The following is a 25,472-nucleotide window of genomic DNA, read 5'->3' as shown; positions in this document are numbered from 1 at the left end:
ACCGTGAAATGCATCTTCCTGCGGCTACGCTGGTGGGTGGAGTAGAGTGATACCTGGCGGTGCGCTGCTCATTTCATGGCCACGTGGTGCGGCCTGCAGCCCAAGGCGTCCTGCTGTAATGGACACTCCCAGATGGAGATAAGGAGACACACTATACTGGAGCCAGCACTGTACGGAGTTGAGAAGGCCAGGCCAGCGCAAACTAATACCACAGTGCTGTGAGTTACTCATCCGGTAGTCACCTGGGAAGGCCGGAACAACGAGTGGAGCCTGCCATATCCTCATAATGTTGCTATATTAAAGTATAGCAGTAGGTAGTGGTAATGCTAGAGTTTCAGACATCTTCTGGACAACTTCTGAGGTGTTTATATCACAGACCACTATGTTCAGACTGTCATTAACATGCCACGTGAGCGTCCAGCCTGCTCATTGTTTTTTTGCTTCCCTCTCATCTGTTTTATTTTTCCACTGTCATGTTCCATACAACATCTCTTGATATCCCAGTGTTCATTTGCACAATCACCATTAGGGCAGTGGTGTCAGGTGTGCTGTTTGAATGGTACACAACAGGGCTGGAGATGTTGTGATGTTTATCAGTACATCAGATATCAGGTGAAGGGAACAATGGGGGGAGGGGGGAGGGGGCATGTATCTTAGCAGTCACTAGGTGTGTGTGTGGGGGGGGGGGGGGGGGGGAGGATGAGGTGGACTTGGCATCCCTGAATCTAGATGCCAGTTACTGAGGCTTCACTTATTAAAGTGCTGATTAGCAGATACAGGCGGCTGGGGGGGTTGGTGTGTGTGTGTGAAAAGGATGACTGGCTTAATGGCCAGCGGCCCCAATGGTAACATGGCTTGCTGTGCGTCAGCAAGCTGCTGCCCTGGGTGCTGGTGAAAGGGCCGTCTCAGCGGGCGAGCCCTCCTCCCTGGTGTCAGCTGTACAGGCCTCCTCAGACTGCCCTGCTCCCTGCGTCATCACCAGCCACCACAACCCGGAGGTGCTGCCACTACCTGTTCTCAGAGAGGGAGAGAGGCAGGGGGGAGGAGGGGGGAGAGCATATCCTCTCACCCCTAGCCGCCTGTCTCTGTCCAGCCTCTCTGCAGAGCTGGAAAATGAATGTGGTAGCCAGTGCTCTGTTTGTTTGTAGATGATCATGGTGGCGTGCTTTCACATATTCTGCAATGTAAGCATCCTCACTGTTTTGTTTATTATGTGAACAGCCTATGACGTCTTTTAATCGAAAAAAATGAATCCCACGGTCTTGACAGATGAAAGAACAATGTGATACCTGGGTTAGCACCTAGAAAAACAAAAGCTCATGGGCTGACATGTTGATACATGGTCACTGAGGGGGAGGTATGTTTAGTCGGGGGCCCGTCCAGTGATGGCTGTCTGCTAGCCTCACTGTGAACTTTGCGTCTTCCAGGACTGTGATGTCACTATGCCCCTGCCTTCAGTGGCTGCAATGTTCCAATGACACTTGGTTGCCATGCCAGCGGTGCAGACACCCTCATGAGAAGGCCAGCTCGCTGTTCCCTTCCATATAATAACAGCTATTTATATCTACTTGACAGCCCTGCTTGCTGGAGGCGAAGCAAAAAAAAAGGAGAGAGGGAGGGTAAAATAAAATCCAGTCAGATATCTGCCTGCCTGTGTGAGAACATATATGGAGGAGAAACGCCACATTGTAGAATTAATAAATGTGTGTCTGTGTGATTGGAATAATTAATGTTTCAGATTGGCTTCTCCTCACATTATGGGAGAAGGATTGTGTGTGCGTGTGAGTGTGCATACATGTGTCTAAAACTGCTTAATCTCCCCAGTGTTCTACCACAGTCCAAACATCAAAGACCGTAAAGCCCGCTTAGGGCTGTGGCAGTCATGACATTTTGTCAGCTGGTGATGTGTCAAGCAAATAACTGTCGTCTCACGGTAATTTACCGTTAATTAACATAAACACGTTTAGCATCTCCTGGCTTCCACACACAGCCTACAAGCCACTGATGCAGACCTTTGTAACATCTACCGTTTAAAAAGTCTAATAAATCCATGTAGCCTACACCATCACAATAAATCCATGTAGCCTACACCATCACAATAAATCCATGTAGCCTACACCATCACAATAAATCCATGTAGCCTACACCATCACAATAAATCCATGTAGCCTACACCATCACAATAAATCCATGTAGCCTACACCATCACAATAAATCCATGTAGCCTACACCATCACAATAAATCCATGTAGCCTACACCATCACAATAAATCCATGTAGCCTACACCATCACAATAAATCCATGTAGCCTACACCATCACAATAAATCCATGTAGCCTACACCATCACAATAAATCCATGTAGCCTACACCATCACAATAAATCCATGTAGCCTACACCATCACAATAAATCCATGTAGCCTACACCATCACAATAAATCCATGTAGCCTACACCATCACAATAAATCCATAAGCGCGAATGTTCCAAAATGCTATCAATTAGCGGGAAAACACCATTCTCAAAAGTGACTGCAAATGAGATTATGCATATAATGCTTTTCTTATAAAGATGCGTTTTTATGGTGAAAATGATCTTCCCCAAACCTGAAACTCACGCGCTGCTTATGTATACCAGTTATGCTCTACGCCCGGATCGTGCTTAATTTTAAGAAGTTATTTGGCCACATTAGTTGTAATACAAACCTTATCAAAACATATAGGCCTATGGGCTAGGCTACATGAGGTGTGCTGCTATGATTAGAAAAAGACGCTAAAAAAAACATGCACTCTTTCTTGTCTTACAAGCATCATTCACAAGTGATAATATATCATTCCCAAGTGATAGGCTAATATTGTCACCCATCAGATTATCATTTTTTTGTTCTTTTTTTGTAACTTTTTATTTAACTTGGCAAGTCAGTTAAGAACAAATTCTTATTTACAATGACAGCCTACTCCGGCCAAACCCTAATCCGGACGACACTGGGCCAATTGTGTGCCGCCCTATGGGACTCCCAAGCATGGCCGGTTGTGATACAGCCTGGAATTGAACCAGGGTCTGTAGTGATGCCTCTAGCACTGAGATACAGTGCCTTAGACCGCTGCACCACTCGTTAGCCCAATTACATATTATTGATTTAATCTTGTCTTTACATATACTAAATAATGTGTCAAATGTGTTTTGATTTAGAATGGACCATTATCATGCACCTGTCTCAAAACAGGGGCAGTGGGGAAACATACATGTCATCTATGCACTTAAATAGCGAATGGAGGACACTTTTCCCGTGAAAGCTAATGGGAACATCCTCCTTTTAATAAAGGCCATCAACTCTGTTTTCTCATACAATTGCATAGCCTATAGAAATGTTGCAAAACATGAGCTCATGGGCTCTCATGAAAGGAAGTGTTTGATTAGATTTTCAATTACATTTGCATTGATGTCAGAGTGATTTAGAATGAGAATAGAGTGCTGAGTACCAGGTAGTTAGAAAGTTTGGTAGGCTACTAATGGCCATCAACAGCATCACAGCTTTGAGAAGCCAAGTTACCATGACTAAACGGTCACGTGAAATTTGACTGCCGTCATGACTCGTGACCGCCGGTGTGGCGGTACTGCGATCACCGTAACAGCCCTAAGCACATTCCCTCGTTGTCTCTTGGGCAGCCCTGTGTGTTTTATAGGATTACATTTTTTGGGGCTTTGTCCAATATTTGATAAGGGTCTTGGGATAGGCTAAAACTCCAGCATAGACATACTGTAAACATGGCTAGGCATTGTCAGTGGCTGTCTTATTCTGGCTTTCATTTACCAGTGAATATAGTGTCTATTGTAGGTTTTCTGTTTAGTTAATCCGTTGTTAAATGATTTGCATGTGCAAGGATGACGCACAGAGAAGAATTCAGCAACATATAATCAGAGCGTGATTAAAATGTCTAATTAATGTATCCCTGGTATTTCATGTTTTCTATGTACTATTTCTGCAAAGAACGAGTGCGCATACAAATTGTGCAGGCCATAATTGCTGTAGTTATGTTCGACTGTCCATTAGGCTCATGGTTCTTTTCAATTCACCTATATTTTCCTGTCACGCTGAACTACACAGTTGACAACAACACAGGGAAGAGTAGTAGATATCCTACAGACCCCGGCCCTGGCCTGCTCCCAGCTAGCTTATCCAGGCTCATCTCCTCTCTTCTCACTAACCTGCCCCTCCCTTATCTGTTGTGTGGCCCGTTCTGTTGCCCCCTGCAGGTAAAGCTGATGAAGTACATCTGTAAGCAGCTGCAGTGTAAGCGGAAAGTGCCAGAGGCAGAGAGGCCTCAGGCCTTGGACAGTTACCCACGGCTGGGGGACTGGCTGCGCACCATCAACCTGAGACCTGAGCTCATTGAGGTAAGTCCTAGAAGTGTGTGCGTGAAAAGTATGTGATTTCTGAAAAAATCTGAGTTTGCTTAATTTACTATCATCTTAAATTAAGATATTTAATTTTTGTATTATATTTATGCTACTTTCTATGATGTGGACAGTATGTGTACTTAGAACGCAGCAATGAATTTCTTTCTCAAATGGCACAGATAATTTAAATAGCAGCCAACCGGTGTCACTGTGGATATCTTATGGCGGGTCGTGATTCGATGAAGTTAAGTTTTTGAGCTGTGTTAGTTTTAACAGGACGTGCAACCTCATCTCCTCTCTCTCTCTCTCTCTCTCTCTCTCTCTCTCTCTCTCTCTCTCTCTCTCTCTCTCTCTCTCTCTCTCTCTCTCTCTCTCTCTCTCTCTCTCTCTCTCTCTCTCTCAACCACACCACTGTTGGCTGCTGCTTTACTGTATCTGCATGTCTCCCCAGGCACGCGCATTATGTACTGGCTAGGCTGGGGCCAGGACTGGAGAGGGCAGGGCAGAGTGGTGCTCTGTTGTCCACTTACCAGTGTTGTTTTAGCTGAGAGTCTCCTTTCACATTCCTCACACTCTGGATGAACCCCAGATACAGCACCACCCAATCCACAGAATGTGCAGTCTCTCATGTTGTCTCTCTGATGCTCTCTCTCATCTCTCTTACGTTGTCTCTCTCTCTCTCATGCTCTCCCTCCATCATTTGCTCTATTTTTACTCATTGGCCAGTGGTCTGTCTGTGCCCTGTGAACAAACGGCAAGCAGGAGAGGACAGAAATGCAGCCTACTAAATACCAAGGATGCCAGCGGGCTTTTGTGCTTATAGTGGAGCTTTATGATGTCTTCCATCCAACAAGTTCCTTTTACAGTACAACTCCCATCAGTCAGCCATTCAAGCAGTTTAGCTGCTGCATCCTGGGTGCTGTGACCCACTTCAGTGACAATGTGAACCATAGAATTAGGAATTACAATACTAGGATCTCTATGGTGTGAACCATGAAGGCACAGCTGACCCAGAATCCACCAGTGCTGCATGCCTGCACGCTCACTGTTTGGGGGTGTACTCAGCCAAGAAGGGAGCTTGTCTCTTTGTATTCATTCTGTACATAATATTACAGAACCAGCTGATCTGTGGATATTAGGTTGAGAGCTTCTTGCAGGTCTGTGTGTATCTTATGGTCTTAATTGCAAGTGATGCAAAAAGCCTCCTTGTGACAGCCCTCCTGTAAGCCTTCCAACTGGGTGAGCCTGCTTCTACACGTTGCATGTTACCCGGAACGATAGTCGAACATATCTGTAAGCAACTGAATGTTTTTTGTTACTCGAAAAGGAACCTCTCTGGAGTATGTTCTTGCCTTACATACAGTATTTCCAGAAAAATCTTCTCAGCTTGTTGAGGATGGTGAGACAATGGTTTTAGCTCTAAGGTTACAGGGTTCATTCTCACCCACACAATATGCTTCAGGCCAGTAGGGGGTGAACAAGGTGTTCCTCTCCTCTTGGCTCAGTGATCACACCTGTGTTGAACTGTGAGTGAGGGTTAGACCTGGCCAGTGAGTCACCTGTCCTGGTCTAGCCAGGCTGACATCAGCACTTTACGGGGAGCAGGCATACCCCCTTCCCCCCCGAAAGATGAACGGAGCAATGTACAAAGAGATCCTTGATGAGAACCTGCTCCAGATCGCTCAGGACCTCAGACTGGGATGAAGGTTCACCTTCCAACAGGACAATGACCCTAAGCACACAGCCAAGACAACACAGAAGTGGCTTCGGGACAAGTCTCTGAATGTCCTTGAGTGGCCAAGCCAGAGCCTGGACTTGAACCCGATCGAACATCTCTGGAGAGACCTGAAAATAGCTGTGCAGCGACGCTCCCCATCCAACCGGACAGAGCTTGAGAGGATCTGCAGAGAAGAATGGGAGAAACTCCCCAAATACAGGTGTGCCAAGCTTGTAGTGTCATAGCCAAGAATATTTGAGGCTTTAATCGCTGCCAAAGGTGCTTCAACAAAGTACTGAGTAAAGGGTCTGAATACTAATGTAAATGTGATATTTAAGTAGTATTTTATATAAAAACCTGTTTTTGCTGTGTTATTATGGTGTATTGTGTGTATATTGATGGGAAAAAAAGACTATTTAATAATTTTTTGAATAAGGCTGTAACGTAACAAAATGTGGAAAAAGTCAAATCAAATCAAAAAATTGTCGCATGCGCCGAATACAACAAGTGTAGACTTTACCGTGAAATGCTTACTTACAAGACCTTAACCAACAGTGCAGTTCAAGAAGAAGAAAATATTTACCAAGAAGACCAAAGTGAAAAGTAATAATAAAAGTAACACAATAAGAATAACAGTAACGAGCGAGGCTATATACAGGGGGCACCGGTACTGAGTCAGTGCAGGTCGAGGCAATCTGTACATGTAGGTGGGGGCGAACTGACTATGCACAGGTAACAAACAAACAGCTAGTGTACAAAAGGGGGGGGTCAATGTAAATTGTCCGGTGGCGATTTTATGATTTGTTCAGCAGTCTTATGGTTTAGGGGTAGAAGCTGTTAAGGAGCGTTTTGGTCCTAGACTTGGCGCTCCGGTACCGCTTGCCGTGCGGTAGCAGAGAAAACAGTCTATAACTTGGGTGACTGGAGTCGGACAATTTTATGGGGTTTCCTCTGACACCGCCTATTAAATAGGTCCTGGATGGCAGGAAGCCTGGCCCCAGTGATGTATTGGGCCGTTCACACTACCCTTTGTAGCGCCTTATGGTCAGATGCCGTTGCCATACCAGGTGGTGATGCAAACGGTCAGGATGCTCTCGATGGTGCAGCTGTAGAACCTTTTGAGGATCTGGGGACCCATGCCAAATCTTTTCAGTCTCCTGAGGGGGAAAAGGTTTTGTCGTGCCCTCTTCACGACTGTCTTGGTATGTTTGGACATTGATAGTTCGTTGGTGATGTGGACACCAAGGAACTTAACTCTCGACCCGCTCCACTACAGTCCCGTCAATGTTAATGGGGGCCTGTTCGGCCCGCCTTTTCCTGTAGTCCACAATCAGCTCCTTAGTCTTGCTCACATTGAGGGAGAGGTTGTTGTCCTGGCACCACACTGCCAATTCTCTGACCTCCTCCCTATAGGCCGTCTCATCATTGTCGGTGATCAGGCCTACCACTTTTGTGTCGTCAGCAAACTTAATGATGGTGTTGGGGTTGTGTTTGGCCACGCAGTTGTGGGTGAACAGGAAATACAGAAGGGGACTAAGTACACACCCCTGAGGGGCCCCAGTGTTGAGGATCAGCGTGGCAGACGTGTTGTTGCCTACTCTTACTACCTGAGGGCGGCCCGTCAGGAAGTCCAGGATCCAGTTGCAGAGGGAGGTGTTTAGTCCCAGAGTCCTTAGCCTAGTGATGAGCTTTGTGGGCACTATGGTGTTGAACACTGAGCTGTAGTCAATGAACAGCATTCTCAAATAGGTGTTCCTTTTGTCCAGGTGAGAAAGGGCAGTGTGGAGTGCGATTGAGATTACGTCATCTGTGGATCTGTTGGGGCGGTATGCGAATTGGAGTGGTCTAGGGTGTCCGGGAGGATGCTGTTGATGTGAGCTATGACCAGCCTTTCAAAGCACTTCATGGCTACAGACGTGAGTGCCACGGGGCGGTAATCATTTAGGCAGGTTACCTTCACTTCCTTGGGCACAGGGACTATGGTGGTCTGCTTGAAAACATGAAGGTATTGCAGACTCGATCAGAGGTTGAAAATGTCAGTGAAGACACTTGACAGTTGGTCCGCGCATGCTTTGAAAACACGTCCTGGTAATCCGTCTGGCCCGGTGGCTTTGTGAATGTTGACCTGTTTAAAGGTTTTGTTCACATCGGCTACCAAGAGCGTTATCACACAGTCATCCAGAACAGCTGGTGCTCTCGTGCATGCTTCAGTGTTGCTTGCCTCGAAGCGAGCATAAAAGGCATTTAGCTCGTCTGGTAGGCTCACGTCATTTGGCAGCTCGTATCTGGGTTTCCCTTTGTAGTCCATACTAGTTTTCAAGCCCTGCCACAGTCGACGAGCGTCAGAGCCGGTGTAGTTGGATTCAGTCTTAATCCTGTATTGACGCTTTGCTTGTTTGATGGTTCGTCTGAGGGAATAGCGGGATTTCTTATAAGCGTCCAGATTAGTCTCCCGCTCCTTGACAGCGGCAGCTCTAGCCTTTAGCTTGATGCGGATGTTGCCTGTAATCCATGGCTTCTGGTTGGCATATGTACGTACAATCACTGTGGGGACGACGTCATCGATGCACTTATTGATGAAGCCGATGACTGAGGTGGTGTATTCCTCAATTTCATTGGATGAATCCCGGAACATATTTCAGTCTGTGCTCGCAAAACAGTCCTGTAGTGTAGCATCCACGTCATCTGACCACTTCCGTATTGAGCGAGTCACTGGTACTTCCTGCTTTAGTTTTTGCTTGTAAGCAGGAATCAGGAGGATAGAATTATGGTATGATTTGCCAAATGGAGGGCAGGGGAGAGCTTTGTATGCATCTGTGTGTGGAGTAAAGGTGGTCTATGATTTTTTTCCCCTGGTTGCACATATGACATGCTGGTAGAAATGAGGTGAAACAGATTTAAGTTTGCCTGCATTAAAGTCCCCGGCCACTAGGAGCGCCACTTCTGGGTGAGCATTTTCTTCTTTGCTTATGGCCTTATAGAGTTGGTTGACAGCGGTCTTAGTGCCAGCTTCGTTTTGTGGTGGTAAATAGGCTGCTACGAATAATACAGATGAGAACTCTCTTGGTATCTACGCGGTCTACATCTTATTATAAGCGGCAGGCTTATAGCCTAGTGCGGGGCGGAAGGTAGCCTAGTGGTTAGAGCGTTAGACTAGTAACCGAAAGGTTGCAAGATCGAATCCCGAGGGGCAAGGTACAATGGCCCCTAGGCCATCATTGAAAATAAGAATTTGTTCTTGACTGACTTGCCTAGTTAAAATAAAGGTTAAAAATAAATAAAAAATAAGGTACTCTATCTCAGGCAAGCAATACCTTGAGACTTCTTTAATATTAGATATCGCGCACCAGCTGTTATTGACAAAAAGACTAACACCCCCACCCCTCGTCTTACCAGAGGTAGCGTCACTGTTCTGCCGGTGCATGGAAAATCCCGCTAGCTCTATGTTGTCCGTATCTTCCTTCAGCCACGTCTCGGTGAAACAGAAGATGTTACAGTTTTTAATGTCCCGTTGGTAGGATAGTCTTAATCGTAGGTCATCCATTTTATTGTCCAATGATTGCACATTAGCGAGAAGAATGGAAGGCAGTGGGAGTTTACTCGCTCGCCTTCGGATTTTCAGAAGGATGCCTGATCTGCAGCCCGTTTTCCGGCGTCTTTTCTTAACGCGAAAGGCGTGGATCTGGGCCTGTTCCAGTGAAAGCAGGATATCCTTTTCGCCGGACACGCCGGACTCGTTAAAGGAAGAAGTTTATTCCGGTCCGCGGTGAGTAATCGCTTTTCTGATGTCCAGAAGTTATTTTTGCTCATAAGAGACAGTAGCAGCAACATAATGTACACAATAAGTTAAAAAAATAAGTTACACAAAACGCAAAAAAATTACAAAATAGCACAATTGAGTTTCTGTGTCCTCCTCGTGCAGCTTGTTGTCTGACCTCTTCTCTGGGTGGGAGGCTCCAGGGGGATTTGGCCAGTCAGTCAGTACTTACTGGTCTCTGCTCCTTGCCTGGCCTGGCTTGTTCTGGCCTGGCCTGTCCTGCTCTGTGGACATAACTGGAGTTAGACATATGGGCTGGCTGGCTTTGGTTTATGAGAATGAACAATGATAACCTTTGTGTCTAGCATAGGCGAGTTGGACTCTAGCATACTCGTTCGTGTAAGATGTATACAGTTTGTATGTTTCTCTGTCACATGTTGTACTGTATGTAGAGGTGTGTCATGACGTTGCCCTGTTTGGGTACAGCAAGCCCCATCCCCCTCTCCCTGCATCTCTCTGCCTCTCCCTGCCCCCTACAACTAGGCTGCTGTGGTCAGTAAGGTCGTAAATTCCTAGGGAAGACCCTGACTTATGGCCACACAGTATAGAGATAGTGTTTCACTTTATTCACTCTATTTCACTCTAAGTTTCATAGAGAACAAAGGAATTTCTTCCACCTCACAGAACTTGAGGTCCGAACAACGTTTATGTTCCGGAGAAAGTATAAAAGATAGGTGAAGAATCCAGCTACGAACTTGTCCGTTTGTTACAACTTGGGGAAGCTCATGGGAGACAGTGCGGCCACATTACCATAACGCTGTTTATATAATAGACGCACATTTGTGGCCTGCTGGAGGTCATTTTGCAGGGCTCTGGCAGTGCTCCTCCTTGCACAAAGGCGGAGGTAGCGGTCCTGCTGCTGGGTTGTTGCCCTCCTACGGCCTCCTCCACGTCTCCTGATGTACTGGCCTGTCTCCTGGTAGCGCCTCCATGCTCTGGACACTACACTGACAGACACAGCAAACCTTCTTGCCACAGCTCGCATTGATGTGCCATCCTGGATGAGCTGCACTACCTGAGCCACTTGTGTGGGTTGTAGACTCCGTCTCATGCTACCACTAGAGTGAAAGCACCGCCAGCATTCAAAAGTGACCAAAACATCAGCCAGGAAGCATAGGAACTGAGAAGTGGTCTGTGGTCACCACCTGCAGAACCACTCCTTTATTGGGGGTGTCTTGCTAATTGCCTATAATTTCCACCTTTTGTCTATTCCATTTGCACAACAGCATGTGACATTTATTGTCAATCAGTGTTGCTTCCTAAGTGGACAGTTTGATTTCACAGAAGTGTGATTGACTTGGAGTTACATTGTGTTTTTTAAGTGTTCCCTTTAATTTTTTGAGCAGTGTATATTGATTGCAATTGTTCCCGAATGAGTGAGCGTTCATGTGCAAAGGATTAGTATTTCAATTGTTATAATTATCAACTTTGTAGTGTCTCATCTCAGTTGACCCCCACTTCCCCTTTTGTCCATACCGGTTTAGCCCACTAGGGCACATTCTCCTATCATTTCTTGTAACCATATTTACTTTGTTTGTTTTGTTTATGCATTTCTGTGAATTACTTAGTTAGTAATAAATAAATGATTTAAGACAATTGATGTATGGATGATTGATATAGTGAAGACTGGGTTAGTGCAGATAACCAACAATTTACGACGTTTGGAATGAGACTAACGTGAGGTAAAATAAATAATTCATTAATCAGAAGACTATTGATCAGATATGAAAATATCTGAAAGGTTATATTAGGAAATTAAAACTTTGTAATCTGAATATTTTCCTTGGTGCCCCGACTTCCTAGTTAATTACAGTTACATTATTAATCCGTTTAATCGCGTAATACTAATTACAGAGAATCTTTGATAAAAACTAAAAGTCTTCATTTAATGAAGCCAAAGACACGACAGGTGTGACTGGATACTGTGTGGACGTACTAATAACCCCCCCCCCCCCCCCCCCCCCCCCACTCGACCTTGTCTCTTTCTTCTCCTCTCTCCAGGCAGTGCCCGTGAAACTGTCCCTGGATGCCTTGCTGCAGATGCCAGGTTCTCAGGTGCAGGAGACCGTGAGGAGACTGGGCTCCACTTCAGAGGAGTGTGCCAGGCTCACCGCTGCCCTCTCCTGCCTGAAGAGTGCCACTGAATCAGGTGGGTGTCTGTCTGTACTCTGGAGAGTCTGCCTGATCTGCCATGTCAGTCTGGGGTCTCTGTGGGGTTTTACTGACTATAGGACATGGCTGTTTCTGCTCTATTAGCCCCGTCAGCAGCAACAGGGTGCCACCCAGGGTAAGGTTATGTTGTAGGACAGAAGACACAGGGTTGAGGGGTGGAAGACTGATTGGAGTGGTAGTGGTCTGTAACCCTGTTCTGTGCCTCCCCTACAGATGGGGAGCTGAGAGAGGATGTTGGACTCTGGTTCTCTGAGCCCACCCGGCGAGACAGTGGCTCTCTGCTGCTGCCTGCCGACCAGCTGATGGGGGGGATGGGGGGTCCGATGCGCCCCCACAGCCCCTCTCCCCTAGCTCGGCCCCCCACCACCCCATCCACTCCCTCCACCCCCTGCACCGCCTGTGCCCAACCCCGGTTCGGCTCCGTGTCTGCAATGCCCGGTCCCGAGGCACATGGGGCGTACATTTACGCTGACAGCCCCTTCACAGACCCCTTCCCCCTCTCCGCCGCCCATCAGGGGCGACTCTATGGCCACACCTCCACACCTCCCATCACCCCGCCCTCCAAGAGGCGCCACAGGCTGAAGCCCCCATGCACCCCACCACCGCCCTCCCGCAAGGTGCTGCACCTCCTGCCCAACATCACCCTGACCCGCAGCAAAAGTCACGAGTCCCAGCTGGGGAACCGCATCGAGGAGCCGCCCACCAACAAGTAGGTCACTTCCTGCCCCCCATGCTTTGTGAGAGTTCCAGTCCATTATGACCTAGATTAAAGGGTTATGCTGTCTGACAGTGTTGTTGGAGGCACAGAATTTCAACTGATCCAGTCCATTTGACAGTAATCATAGTGGCCCACTCGACAAGAGATTTCTGAAAGATTATTTTGCTTGGCAACGCATGTGAGGTCATCATGACCAGTGTCTGGGCAGTTTTCCACAATGCTCAAAATCTTGGAACCGGTTTGTATATGGGACACACTTCTGTCCTTCCTTATTATGATGTTACAACTGAAGCGCAGGGCTTTTCACACACACACACACACACACACACACACACACACACACACACACACACACACACACACACACACACACACACACACACACACACACACACACACCACATCCTGCCCATTGCTGCCTTACTGTGTTCAGTATAAGGCCAGAGCTAATCCCCCACAGATTCCCTGAGATTGAGTCATTTCTAAGGCATGATTCTCAGAGGGCAAGACACAGAAACACAGACACACACACACACACTTTCCCCACACAGACATACATACACATACAGTACTAACACATATCCATAATATCCTGTTCATTTGTAAATGTACAGTGGCTTGCGAAAGTATTCACCCCCACTTGGCATTTTTCCTATTTGTTGCCCTACAGCCTGGAATTATAATAGATTTTGGGGGGTTTGTATCATTTGATATACACAACATGCCTACCACTTTGAAGATGAAAAATATGTTTTATTGTGAAACAAAAACAAATAAGACAAAAGAAAACAGAAAACTTGAGCGTGCATAACTATTCATAACTATTGTAGAGCCACCTTTTGCGGTAATTACAGCTACAAGTCTCTGTCTCTATAAGCTTGGCACATCTAGCCACTGGGATTTTTGCCCATTCTTCAAGGCAAAACTGCTCCATCTCCTTCAAGTTGGATGGGTTCCGCTGGTGTACAGCAATCTTTAAGTCATACCACAGATTCTCAATTGGATTGAGGTCTGGGCTTTGACTAGGCCATTCCAAAACATTTAAATGTTTCCCCTTAAACCACTTGAGTGTTGCTTTAGCAGTATGTTTAGAGTCATTGTCCTGCTGGAAGGTGAGCCTCCGTCCCAGTCTCAAATCTCTGGAAGACTGAAACTGGTTTCCCTCAAGACTTTCTCTGTATTTAGCGCCATCTGTCATTTCTTCAATTCTGACCAGTTTCACAGTCCCTGCCGATGAAAAACACACATGATGCTGCCACCACCATGCTTCACTGTGGGGATGGTGTTCTCAGGGTGATGAGAGGTGTTGGATTTGCGCCAGACATAGCGTTTTCCTTGATGGCCAAAAAGCTCAATTTTAGTCTCATCCAACCAGAATACCTTCTTCCATATGTTTGGAGAGTCTCCCACATGCCTTTTGGCGAACACCAAATGTGTTTGCTTCTTTTTTCTTTAAGCAATGGCTTTTATCTGGCCACTACATATGCACGCACCACTTTTCCGTTATAATTCTTTTTAACAAGTTTATTTTTTAAATTTCACTTCACCAATTTGGACTATTTTGTGTATGTCTGTTACATAAAATCCAAATAAAAATCTATTTAAATTACAGGTTGTAATGCAACAAAATAGGAAAAATGCCACGGGAGGTGAATATTTTTGCAAGGCACTGTAGCATTAGTGATGAAAAGCTCAGCTGTAATGAATGGAACCTGACTAGATGGAAGTATTTAAACAGGACTGATCATATAGCTTAATACATAGACTATATACTTTATATAGAAGTAGACCGTATGACCACAGACCTATCATGTGAGGACACTGATGAGTGTGACCGGGGGCATAGGGAGGCACAGGCCTTTTCCACTGTGTATAGAGCCCAGAGAGAGCAGGCAGGAAGGCAGTGGGGCTGCCTGCTGCTGGATCAGCACTCTGCATTCCTGACCCAGTGCCAGGCAGAGGACGCTCAGCCCTTTGGCCTGTGCTCTGCTGTTGTGGAGGTTGTGGCTGAGTCTGCCATGTGCCAAGACCTGCTGCTAATGTCTCCCTCCTTCCCTATCTGCCTCGCTCCTCTCCTCTCTGCCACTTGCATACCATGGCTGGTACAGGATAGCCATTAAATGATTGTCTTTGGTGATCTGTATGGTGGCCCATTTGGGATTGTCATTGAGTAATCCAGTGTTGACTGTGTTGAGATGAGGGTGTGGGAGCAGCAGCGTGCCACTGTACTGACGTCCCAGTGTGTTCTTTTTTCCCCTCAGGTGTACAAAGCAGAATAAATTGTTCCTCAACGTTCAGATCAATGGGAATGGCTGTGAGGACTCACCCTCCCGTTCCCCCCACCTGTCTGCCCGCACCCCCGGGGCTTCCACCCCTGCCCCCTACACCCTACCTGGTACCCCTACCCTGATGGAGGAGCATTCATCCCACCTCAAGAGTGAGTTCACACACATGTCTACTTTCCCCACTTAGGCTATATGTAAGGAATCTTCCTTTGAGTAGATTGGTAAGTGCATGGTGAACTACTCTGATAGAATGGACCCTTTGTCTATGTGTGCTCTTTGTAAAGAAATAGATTTATTTTCCAGTAACTGGCTGTAGGGCCACAGTAGCCGTCCCAGTTTGGCGCAGAGGCAGTGTGTGTTTCAGTCGGTAGATTGCTGGGGTTGTTCCATCTGAGGACTGTGATGTGGAGGAGCGTTCGCTGACCCCATTGCTTGTATAGATTACATTACTCCTCCACTTCATTTGACAGCTTAGAGATAAATCTAATACTCCCACAAATTTGTATCTTTGAGAGTGACTGACTGAGTGAGTGATTGTGTGTTGAGTGAGTGATTGTGTGTTGAGTGAGTGATTGTGTGTTGAGTGAGTGAGTGTTGAGTGAGTGATTGTGTGTTGAGTGAGTGAGTGAGGGAGTGAGTGCGAGGGAGTGAGTGCGAGGGAGTGAGTGCGAGGGAGTGAGTGCGAGGGAGTGAGTGCGAGGGAGTGAGTGAGTGTGTGTGTTGAGCGAGTGAGTGTATTGAGCGAGTGAGTGTGTGTGTGTGTTGAGTGAGTGTGTGTTGAGCGAGTGAGTGTATGAGCGTGTGAGTGTGTCTGTTGACCGAGTGAGTGTGTGTGTTGACAGTGTGTGTGGTGAGTGACAATGTGTGTGTGCTTTTGTGTCAGTAAATGTTTTTCATTGGTTTTGGCACATACTGTAGCAAGTGGTAGGGTTGAAAAATGCTGGGAACTTCCACGAGTCTTCCAACCAGGATTTCTGGAAATGTTGGGAAGTTTGGGAAAAGAACCAGAATTTAGCATTTCCCTGAGCACCACTCATTTCATTTTGATACTAGCCTCTAAACTTCATAGAACATTTGCAGTTTTTGCGCTAATACTCAATGTTTAGACACATCCTCCTCTGTCAGGTTTACGTTTGATTCCTAGTGTTTGACATCTCTGTCTCTCTCCAGATAACATGGGGTTGCGTCGCGGCTCCCCACAGGCAGTGAGGAGAGACATAGGCCTGGCCGTCACCCACAGGTTGCTGACTACACCTTTAAGCCTCAGACTGCCATGATGAAAATATGAAATATACTTTCAATCTGCAGTAGATATAGCAAAACACTATTGATGGTTTAAGCAATTGATGATTCTGTGTGCAGGTTTTCCACCAAGTCGTGGCTGTCCCAGACGTGTCAGGTGTGTCAGAAGAACATGATGTTTGGGGTGAAGTGTAAACACTGCAGGTGAGTGAAGTGAGGAGGAGGGGGACGTGGAGGCTCTCTGAGATGTTCTGGAGTTAGGTTGAGTGTCTGTACAATGCAGTAAAATACAACTTCATCCTGTTTTGGTGGTTTGTTTTTCTGTGCTGTTCTCTGATTGGTTGTTTCCTGACTGCAGGTTAAAGTGCCATAATAAGTGTACTAAAGAATCTCCCTCCTGCAGAATCTCCTTTCTGCCAAGTAAGCCTTCCACACCACACACTTTCGCAGGTTAGTATTTATTGGGATGACTCATGTACTGGAGGCAGCTCTGCAGAGGGGTCAGTAACTGGCACCAATTCATCAAATCTGATTTTAAACCTAACCTTAACTGCAATATTGTTTTCATAAATCTTTACAATATAGACAATTTTGACTTTGCAGCTGGCACATCTAACAGAAAATCGCTCAGTTCTACCTCCAGGACAAGACTGATCCCAATAAACGTCAACCTGCTAAATGTTAATCTGCAGTTTATTAAAGGGCCTACATAGATTCAACAAGTATGAGGGTTATGATCCCAATCTCTTCTTTCCAGTCACCAAAATCCGGAGGACTGAGTCTGTGCCGTCTGACATCAACAACCCTGTGGACCGGCCATTAGAAGCACCACAATTTGGCACACTACCAAAAGCCATCACCAAAAAGGTACAATCAATCACACCTGCTTAGATATTACATCACAGCTTTGATGATAATCATGTGCATGATGCTGTTAGGACAGACAAGTGTGTTATTGACTCTGATCAGTGTGTATTTGTTCTCCTTCTCTCAGGATCACCCTCCTGTGCTGAACCAGTTGGACTCCAGCAGTAACCCGTCCTCCACAACCTCCTCCACACCCTCCTCCCCTGCCCCCTTCCAGAACCCTCCCAGTGCCACCCCGCCCCCCAACCCCTCGCCCAAGGGCCACCGGGAAAACCGCTTCCACTTCCCAGGTATGTCCCTGACCATCACTCACACACGTATACAAATACACACAATCACCGCTCGCACACACAAACACACACATGAATATACACACACACGGATATATAAACAACCACACAAGCATGTCCACTGCACACAGTTAAGCCAGCATTCTCCCACTATCAAGGTGCATGCTTGCATTGTGTTCTTCATTACACAGAATGTCTCCCTGAGTCATATTTTCTGTTTAGTGAATGCTAGACTTGGAATGGCCGGGCAGCAGTGGTCGACCTCCCTCTCTCTCCCTCTTCATTAATACCACTAACACAGAGGAACTCCTGTGGCTGGGAGGGTGGGTGTGACTAGGGTTGTTTTAATGGCTACTCTAACCCAGAGTCCTTCTCTCCTCTCCATGCTTGTTGGTTCTTCCCTCTCTTTCCCCTAAGCTGCCTGCTACTTTCAGCATAGACAGCAGTTTATCTTCCCTGGTGAGTTTACGGTACAGTCCCAGACACTGTTGGGCAGCGCTCACTTCTGCCCACATCCTCAGCCACAACCAACCCTGTCAGCTCTGTCTATCTCCTGCATGTACTCACAGGTTTAGTGGATTAAATGAGCAAGTTGTGCATTTGTGAATGCCTTGGAACAATGTGTTGTGCTGTGTGATATTTAGACTGCATTATCTCATGTGGAGATGGGTCTCTGTGCCACCTGCTGGGGAGTTTCAGAATTGCATGTCTTATCATATTGTGGTGGTGGTGGTTGTCAACACATTGCTATGGCAAGGGGCCAATATAAGTGGGCAAAGAAACTACATGAGGGATGCAAGTTTGGCTTTAAGAGCAAAAATAGTTGTATTGCATACTGAATATTTGTATTATTTTCTCACAGATGTGTCCAGTTCCACTACTTTGCACTCCGAAGCCCTCCAAGACACAGTGTAAGGCTCGCCTGTCTATTTCATTTATCAATAGTGTTTTAATGGTGCAACACTCAGAACACTCTGACATTGTGACTGTGGTTTGACCCGTCCCAACAGTGAGACTGAACCAGCAGATGACATGCACGCTGAACTGGCTGAGGATGAGGACGGAGAGGTAGAAACTGTGTGTGTGTAAAGTAACTGTAACATATGTGCAGACACATGCCCAAAACCAAAAACATTGGTCATGCATGAATGTCCTACAGGAGGAGGAGGAGGTTGAGCCTGAGATAGACCCAGACCCAGTAGAGGAGGAGGAGGAGGATGATGAGGAAGATGACGATGGGAGTGAGATGAATGGGGGTTCGGATGGTGAGTGTGATGGTGATGAGTTGGATGACCTGCCCAGCTCACGGGGTGGTCGCTGGAAAGGCCCCATCTCCCGTAAGGCCAGCCAGACCAGCGTCTACCTGCAGGAGTGGGACATTCCCTTCGAACAGCTGGACCTGGGAGAGCTCATTGGGAAGGTGAGAGGGCAATAGAACACACTGTTTTCACTGGAGATAACCTTTTCAATGATTGAGCTACATATGCATGAAACTATCAGTGTTTTTTTATTCAAACCCATTGAATGTGTGTTTCTGAAAGTGTCATTAAAATCACTCCCTCCTTCACTCCAGGGCCGTTGGGGCAAGGTGCATAAGGGGCGTTGGCATGGCGAGGTGGCCATCCGGCTGCTGGAGATAGATGGGAACAACCAGGACCACCTGAAGCTGTTTAAGAAGGAGGTGATGAACTACAGACAGACCCGTCATGAGAACGTGGTCCTCTTCATGGGGGCCTGCATGGCCCCGCCCCACCTCGCCATCATCACTAGGTAGGGGGAGGGGCGAACTTACATCCCAAATGAATATCTCTTTGGTATATTCAGTCCACCATAGCTGTTGTTTACTTGTTTAGTTCCATTTGTTCATTCAAATGTTTCTCTCCAGTTTCTGTAAAGGGAGGACACTATATTCTGTTGTTCGGGACACCAAAAACACACTGGATATAAACAAGACGAGGCAAATCGCTCAAGAAATTGTAAAGGTGAACTTCTATTCTTGTTCGGTCCTTTCTGATTTCTACAGGTAGATGGGTAATGTTGACATATACAGTATGTGTAATATATATTTACTGAATTTCCTTACTTTAATCCACACAGGGAATGGGCTACCTGCATGCCAAAGGCATTGTCCACAAGGACTTGAAGTCAAAGAACGTCTTTCATGACACCAATAAAGTGATTATTACAGACTTCGGCCTGTTTGGGATCTCTGGAGTGGTTCAGGAGGGGAGGTATGGACTCGGCATATTGGTTCCTACAGCTATCATCTCAGCTGGTGGATACTCGGTGGGTCTGTGTTCTCCTAACAGTGGTTTCTTATTGTGCGTGTATGTGTTTTCTCTCACAGGCGAGACAACGAGCTGAAGCTTCCACATGGCTGGATCTGTTACCTGGCGCCAGAGATCGTACGCAGGATGAGCCCTGGAAACAATGAGGACCGCCTGCCCTTCTCCAACGCTGCAGACGTCTACGCCTTTGGGTACGCTCTCTAAGCAGATTCTGAAGTACCTTTTCTTTATCATTAATAGCAGAATAGTTTCTCCTTGAGACTGCTTCACTTTACAGTTAATTGGATCTGGGGAATGACCATATTGCTGGTTGCCCCCTTGTAGCACCATTTGGTACGAGCTCCAAGCCAGGGACTGGCCTATCACCAACCAGCCTGTGGAGGCTACCATCTGGCAGGTGGGGAGCGGTGAGGGCATCAAGAAGGTCCTGGCAGAGATCAACCTGGGCAAGGAGGTCACGGTGAGTGGAGGGGGGAAGCACTTATGTGAGCGGAGCTGGAGTGGAGCGTGCCCAATTTGACTGGAGCCCGGTGTGAGATTCCCAAAGGCTGGAGCGTCAGCCTTCTCGCCCGCCCCAATTTTGCTCCAGTAGCGCTCACTTCACGAGGTCAGGGCATGCCCACCCCAGCATGCATTTGTAGTCTACTTGCTTTAGCTACTGTCATGGAGTTCACAAAATATTTTCATAAAGAAAGTGATAAAACACACAGGTGCTAAATCAAGGTGACTTACAAAGATTAGGACCAAGAGCAAGAGAGGGAGTGTGGTGATGTAGTGTCCACAACTAAAGAATCATTGTGGAATCTGAAAAGATACGTATCCCGAAAGCATGAGCGGGATTTCCAACCTCTCATCTCCCCTCACATGCTCTGGTGCCAGATCACATTGTGCTGGAATCATGCAGAAATCTATGCTCATACTTTTTGGGGGGGAATTGCATCTTTCTTAATCCTAGCAGGGTAAGTGAGGGTATTTGCTCATGCTAATGCTATGTTTTTAAGGGATGACCTTGATAAGAGTAGAGAAGAAATTAAAGCTGACTACAGGATACATCTCTGCATTGTGTTGGCATGAAGTGATGACATTAATCCTTCCTGTCTGTGCAGGAAATCCTGTCTGCCTGCTGGGCCTACGACCTGAGGGAGCGGCCCACCTTCACCCAACTGGCAGACATGCTGGAGAAGCTGCCCAAACTCAACCGGAGACTGTCCCACCCTGGACACTTCTGGAAGTCTGCAGAGTACGTATCCTAGAGGTGGAGGTATGGGAGTAGGACATACCTGCCCGCCCTGCCATGCACTCTGACCCCTGACTGGGTTCTGACTCATCTGGAATGGACTTGTGTATGAAACAAAGGGGTTCAGCTGAAGGCATGACTCCCAGATTGCTGTGCGGTATTAGGGCCACTGATGTCAAACTGATGGGGACTAGGCAGGGGATGACAGAGTTGACTCTTGGTAGTAGTTTATAGTCATGAGCCACATACCCTCTTGACAGTCCATTACAGATACGTTGACCACTGTAATATGAGTGACTGTGGTTTCTAATGGTGAAGTATTTAGAAATGAACCATTATATGTGACGCTAAGGGAATTTTCTGTTTTATCTTCTGTTTCCCAAACTTTCTCCTCCAGGATGTGACTGTGAGTGCACTTTTCTGTTTAAAAGCATTGTTTTGTCCCTCCCTTTCCTGGACTTTTTCCTGCCCTGCTCTGTACCCATACACCTCCCCACCCCTTTCTTCTCATATGTTAGGTGTACAGTACCTGGTCCAGATTTGTCTCTCCACCTTCACCCATCTTCTGCCATCTCTCTCCTGCTCGCACTCTGTAACTTCCTCATTCACTACATACTGCACGTCATGGGTGGAGTCTTCTCTACACATGAACTACTTGTCCAGTAACTGCCCCTACCAGTTCAACAACTCTCTGCTAGTGGAGCTAGCTACTGGTCTTATGTTTGTTTTCAAACAAGCTGTCCTTTGCCAACACTATCAGTAATGATGCCACTGATGCCCCAACAAATTGTGCCTGCATAGCATGCCAGAGCTTGAATGGGAAGAGAAGCGCTTACCAGCTTGCATGGTGTTTGCAATGGTCTGTTGGGACACTGCATGGGCTTATAAATCCTGAAAGAGGTTTTTGTGATGAGAAGGCTCATTTGAGATTCCTGTGGTGCAGAAATCTGGGCCCTTGTTTCATGTTGAAGTATTTACCTGTCTCTTCTACTGTACCGGTCTTCTTCTCAAATCATTCTCTTAATTTTAACCTGTTATTATATTTTCACTAACAGTCTCTAACCTCCATGTTTCATTTGTTCTCTCTCTTTCTGTTTTCTCTCTTCCTAATATAGGTTGTAGCCGTCACTATGAAATATAAGCAATGCAAAACAAACAAAGCCTGGGTCTGCCTTGCATGCTCCTGAAATCCTTAACTTTTAGGATTGATCAAAGCATTGACTCTGCCTGATACAGACACTGCTTCCACTAACCCACAGCCTGATCTTCCATGTCTATTAAACTGTAGTGTCTGGTTGTGTGGGAGAGAAGGGTGCTGGACTGAGGAGGCCACGGGTAGTGCTTCGCTACCTCCCCTCAACTTTCCTTCCTTCGTCTCAAAACATATTGCCTTCATTTTTTTCTACTGTTGCTTTTTGGACTATCTGAGGCTTGTGAATAACTGGCTTGTGGTGTCTGTTCTGAGACTGACCGGTGTGCTCTGGTATGAGCCCGGTAGCTGACGGCTGCTCTGCTGTGCTCTGCTCCGTCTGCAGCTTGCCCTGCTCTCCCTCCTCTCTGTGCTGCTGTGATGTGGTTCTTCCTACTGGGGGCTCCCAGACGATGCGACCCAGACACTTGCTGGACCAAAACAATGGTTGTAACTCCTATTCTAAATGGACCACTGCATTCACTCCTTCCTCTTTTCTCATTGTGGTCTTGAAGCTTCGGGCTGCTTGAGTGATGTAATCCAACTGCCTCTTGACTCTTACCCTTCAGCTCTCTGCAGTTTTTCAATGGCATGCGCTGCGACACTGTCACCATGCTGCCCTCTGTCTGCCTCCTGCATACGACCTGTACACATTATTTCAACAGGAGAAGAAATTATAAGATACAAACTTTTACCTTTAGTTGTTGGTTTCTATTTTGAGTAATCATTTTCAGTGTTTATTTTTTTGTTCCATGAAGTTTGAAAGGACAAATGTCTCAGGAGTTGCGAGAGCATGATTGAATTGACTCATGTCTCTGTGTTGCTTGTCTGAGTAGAATCTGATGAAACCGTACATTTGAAAACAGCTCATTGCATAAATGAAGAATGAATATGTTGAAACCACAGCTAAGAGGTGTCAGCATGCAATGTGATCTTCCTCTCATCTCACTACACACTGGGAATGGATTCATGTTGGTTATTTAGGACTGAAGGTATTTGATAATGAAGCGAGTGCCCTGATTATTAAAATGCATAAGAGGGAGCCACGGAGAAGCAGGGATGCCTTCTCTCTGCCTGGGAGCGCTGTAGAGAGGTAGATCAAGTAGTATAGTAGATTAATTTACAGCGCCCAAAAAATAGAACAGGAACCTGGCACAAAAGTGTCCTATAATTTACTCCTTAAACATGACCACTTGTGTGCGCTTGTGTGTATTCCGTTAGTGGTGGCCAGCTTCAGTTGGTGTGCTTGTATTTGTGTGTGTTTGTGAGTGTAAGTGAGTGTATTGTATTGGAATATATAGGCTTGATTTAGTGAAAGACTGCAGTAAATGTATTGATGATATCAATGGTATGTAAGATATACATGTAGATACATTATTTAATGTACAGGTAATTAACTCTTTTAATATTTGTACAAACATTTTATATGTACAATACATCGCATTTTGAAATAGGTACTGCTCCCCTATTACAGATGTATATATCTTTATATTTTTTCATGTACAAAATACTGTAAAAATACTGTACATTTCTTTTTGAATGGGTCAATTCATGTTTTTTATGTCATGTAAAAATTCATATTTTTGTATTGCATGTGGCTACCATTCTGTGAACACAGTTTCTGTTTTCATCCTTGAAAGAATAAAATGAAGCTTGTTATGTCATTTGTTTGAGATGAATTTAATAAAGTATTTCAGTTATGTTATGGCTTTTACAGTCAGTTGTATTTAGTTACTGCCACATGTTCAAAAGATATGATGGGGAGTAAGGCCATAAAACCAAATATCTAAATGAATTAACATATCTAGAGACTAGTGTAGTATGTTTTATTCAAATTACCTTTTCATTTAGTTTTAGTTTGTAGCTATCCCTTGTGGGCTCGTTAGACGAAGAGGCCCAGGGCGGTCCAAAAAATGTTAGTTGTCAAATGTATGGGACGCTGTTTGGGTCATAAAGAACGTGGTCAAATCGCAATCTTTTTAATGCTACGTGTGTAAAGTAAGCAGGTACATGCGCTAAATTAACGTGTTCACGCACTAAATTAACGCCTACGCGCATCAAATAAGCACGTGCAAGTGTGCTTGCAGGGGGTCTAACGTGCTAAATAAACGGCTGTAAGTGGTCCTGCACACGTCAAATTAACGCCCACAGCTGCTAAATATAAACCTGCACACAGTGGCGGATTTAGGTTTAGACAACATGGGCAGCCGCCCAGGGCGGCATCTTGCCGGGGGCGGCACGGGGCACCTGCACAAAAATGTTGGAATGGTGACATTTGCGCGATCTGTTTTCTATCGCTCATTTGCACGTCACATCAATGATATGTCACCATGTGGGACTGTTGGTCAATTAACCTTGTCAGAGTGGGTGCCCTGATTCTAGTTTGTGAGCTAGGCAAGGACTCCCACTCAGAAGTACGAGAGGGGGAAGGGTGGGGGTAGGTTGACCTCAGGTCTCCCCACTGGAACCCCGAGGTAGGGGGAGCGGGGGAATCTATCAACTAGCGCACCTGTAACTTTGTACAGTACTAATGCAATTAGTAAAATCAGTCACACTACAAAATGCTACCAAATAAACCACAATTCATTCATAATACTGTGAAAATATAGTTTCACAGACATATTGTTGCATTTTTTTCTGGTTTGTGTGAAATCGTTAAGAATAATATAAAACCAGTCTGCACACCACCGAGGTGAATTGGTTTAGTCTTGACTCTTGTTTGACAGTATTGTGGGATGGGTAATGTATTGATGCTCGAGTGCAAAATCAACACAAATGGATAAGACAAGGTCTAAGCCATCAGGTGCCCAGTTTAGGAAAAAGAGTAAAGAGAAATGTGCGAAAGATAAAAGGTATGCAGCTATGTCATGTCTTTGAGTATAATTTTTTATATATTTTTTTATTCCACCTTTTTTAACCAGGTAGGCTAGTTGAGAACAAGTTCTCAATTACAACTGCGACCTGGCCAAGATAAAGCAAAGCAGTTCGACACATACAACAACACAGTTACATATGGAATAAGCAAACATACAGTCAATACAGTAGAAAAAAGGATATATAGTGTGTGCAAATGAGGTAAGGCAATAAAATAGGCCATAGTGGCGAGGTAATTACGATATAGCAATACTATTTATATTATGCATGTAATGAAATAGGGTAGTATAACACTTGTTTCTTAGCCTATGTTGCTTGCTATGTTATTACACATGGGGCGACAATATTTTGGTTTTCTGTCCAACTGGCTTACTTA

The 25,472-nt window shown here is 45.8% G+C and overlaps 1 pseudogene; it reads left to right on the top strand.

Annotated features, from left to right (window-relative positions):
• The window catches only part of LOC129868646 (kinase suppressor of Ras 1-like), a 52,155-nt pseudogene extending 28,269 nt beyond the window's left edge, over window positions 1–23,886 (top strand).
• Window positions 23,887–25,472: the final 1,586 nt, after the last annotated feature.

Source organism: Salvelinus fontinalis, chromosome 13 (assembly GCF_029448725.1).
Source record: "Salvelinus fontinalis isolate EN_2023a chromosome 13, ASM2944872v1, whole genome shotgun sequence".
Classification (NCBI taxonomy): Eukaryota; Metazoa; Chordata; class Actinopteri; order Salmoniformes; family Salmonidae; genus Salvelinus; species Salvelinus fontinalis.
The sequence above is the reverse complement of the archived record's forward strand: the minus strand, read 5'-3'. Positions and strand labels throughout refer to the sequence as shown.